This window comes from Triticum urartu, chromosome 3A (assembly GCF_056163025.1).
Source record: "Triticum urartu cultivar PI428250 chromosome 3A, HENAU_Tu73, whole genome shotgun sequence".
Lineage (NCBI taxonomy): Eukaryota > Viridiplantae > Streptophyta > Magnoliopsida > Poales > Poaceae > Triticum > Triticum urartu.
Genome location: NC_141875.1, coordinates 5,242,442 through 5,245,400, shown reverse-complemented (window position 1 = coordinate 5,245,400; position 2,959 = coordinate 5,242,442). Strand labels below are relative to the sequence as shown.

At 52.1% G+C, this 2,959-nt stretch overlaps 1 pseudogene; it reads left to right on the top strand.

Moving 5' to 3' along the window:
* The first annotated feature begins 404 nt into the window (after positions 1–404).
* LOC147977589 (putative serine/threonine-protein kinase-like protein CCR3) lies at positions 405–1,801 on the top strand (annotated as a pseudogene).
* Positions 1,802–2,959: the final 1,158 nt, after the last annotated feature.

Below are 2,959 nucleotides of genomic sequence, written 5' to 3'. Positions count from 1 at the left end.
ACAGCTGAGATGTAGACCCATAAAGTTCTGGAATGACTGAGTTCTTAAAAATGACTTTTCATACAGTAATTTTCGCGAGAAAACCTGGGTACAGGAATTGAAAAAAATATTAATAATTACAAGAAAAGTAAAAAAATTCAAAAGTATTTTAGGAATAAACTTGATTTCCTTTTACACCAGTATGTAATTTTTCATCAACCAAAACCAAGTGTTGACTTCTTGACAAGTTTTTTATTGCTATATACAAGACACTATTCACACTTTATTGACCAATTTTTTTGTTTTGTCGTTGTTGATTATTATGCTAACATTCCCGCAAAAAAAAGATTATTATACTAACACTTTTGCTGTTGTGTGATCATGTATAGTTTCCTGTCGGGCTAGGGCATACCGCCTCGGTGGCGAATGTGGGAGCGGTGGCACAGCTCATCGAGCAGGCGACCGGCCTCGTCTCCAAGATCATTCGGGCGGTGGCGACAGCGCGCCAGAACAAGCGGGAGTGCGAGCACCTCGCACTCCGCCTGTCCATCATCGGCGACGTGCTGCCTTGCCTGCCGCCGGCGGACCCGATGGTGGAGCGGCCACTCAAGGAGCTGCGCACGGTGCTGGGCGAGGCCCACGAGCTCGTCCTCGCCTGCCAGGACCGGAGCGCTGCCAACCGGTTCTTCGGGGCCCGCCGCCATGCCGATAGCTTCAGGAAAGTCAGTGACAGGATCTACTTCCTTCTCAGCTTCGTCCCCATGGTCAACTATGCCGCCATCACCAGTCATCTCGCTCGAATCAGTCCCCAACACACATGGGTGCCAACCATGCCATCGCCGGGCTCCAGCTCTGCCTCCCTGCAGACTCTGACGGTGGTGCCCGATTACCCCTGCATGTTCTCGTGGGCGGAGATTGTAACGGCGACCAACAACTTTGCCGACAAGCTCAGCCGAGGTTGGTCGGGGACGGTGTACAAGGGCCGTCTCCACGACGGCCCGGAGGTGGCCGTTAAGGTGCTGGACAAGCACAGGCCGCATGACACGTTCGTGCCGGAGCTCGTGATCACCTTCCGCCTCCGCCTCCGCCACGACCACATCGTGCGCCTCGGCGGCTGGTGCGAGGAGGAGGACGACCGCATGTTCGTCTACGAGCATATGAGCAACGGCACGCTTAGAGACCGCCTGCAGCGCGTGCGCTCGTCGCTGGTGACGGCGGCGCCCTGGAGGACCCGCGTCGCGGCGCTGTTGGGCGCGTCCCGGGCCATCCAGTACTTGCACTGCAGTGCGCAGCCGGTGGTCATCCACCGCAACGTCAGCTCGTCCAGCATCCACCTGGACATGAACTGGACACCGCGCCTGTCCGGCTTCGGCGCAGCGCTGTATCAAGCGGCGGGCGAGGAGCATGGCGGCCAGCTCGTCGAGGAGGTCGTCGGCACGCCCGGGTACGTCGACCCGGAGTACACCCGCACGAAGCGTGTGAGCACGGTGAACGACGTGTACAGCTTCGGGATGGTGATGCTAGAAGCGCTGACGGGTGAGGATCCGGCCACCCTGCAGCTGGACTCCATACGGACCGGGAAGCTAGCACTGAAGGATGTGCTGGACCGTCGGCCGTCGCTGGACCCGACGCTGCCGCAGATGGAGGCGCTGGAGATCGTGGCGGACACGGCGAAGCGCTGCCTCTGCCTGTCACGGATGGGCCGGCCGGACATGTCCAAGGTCTGGCCAACCTCGAGGAGGCGCTCGTGGTGATACGCAGCCATGAGCCAATGTCCATGGCACGCTTAAGCCTCATTAGACGGAGAACCAGTGAGAATTAACTAATTCTCAGTCAAACGGCGAATAAAGCATTTGTATCCAAGGTTTTGTTTGTTGGTTTGCCCCAGGAAATTGTGATGCCGTTCGAGAAAGAAAATTGAATATTTTAATTAATATGGATCACATATGGACTGAAATGAGCAAATAAATAAAACCAAACGTGTCTACATCGTGAACGGAGCCTTTTTATCTATCATGAAAAGTAGTTTCGTATTTTATCTATTAGGTATAGATGTTGTTATTTTATTCTATAATCTTGGTCAAACATTTTGAAATGGTTCACTTGCATAGAAATCAACACACCCTACCTTTTCACGGGGATTCCGTAAATATTCCATTTCAAAAATCGAAACAATTGGGACTTTTTGAAGATTGGATGCAGCTACTAATTCATGATCTGGCATTCTAAAACACAAGGAGTAGTATTTTATTTTTTTTGCCTCCTTCCTCCATCCTTTCCTTGGACTCGGTTTTTCCATAGCGGATGTCCCCTTCTTGTGTTTTCCTCAACCATGCCCCAATCCTGGCGCGTGCATGGGCTACTCAGAGCTTCTCCAACCCACAAATGGAGCTCCTTTATATCCCATGTCCCTCCCTCGCATGATGCCCGAGCACCGCTGTCCTTAGTCCGCAAGCTTCATCTATCGCCGGCGTCCTTCTTGTCTTGATTCTCCTCACCAACATTGTCATCACCACAGTCGAAGCATTCACGGAGACACCACTACCTACAGTCCTCCCGCATGTGAAGTGTATTGTCCATCGGAGTGTTCACGGGAAACACGAGCCTACTTGGGCCACTTGAAGAGCAGCATTGATGTACGACAGAAACTCGAGGAGAAAACCTGAATATGTATCTTTTGTAGCTGTTATGGTATTTGGAAATAGTCAAATTTCCCTGTCTACCAACTGGACAACAACTAACGTCAATGATATTTTCGGTACCATATAACACATGCTTTGCTATTCAAATTGACGACCGAAAAACCCGTGCCTGACTTATAAATCTGGATAGAGGGGTACTCAACACCACCAAGTAGCCATGTTTATGCAGGACGTGTGTGTGTGAGGCCGGGGGACAGGCGCTCTGCCACTAACGACAGATGTCGGCCCTACCCGGGAATGCGAGGGACGTAGATCAAGTGCCTAGCTAGGCTCAAAAT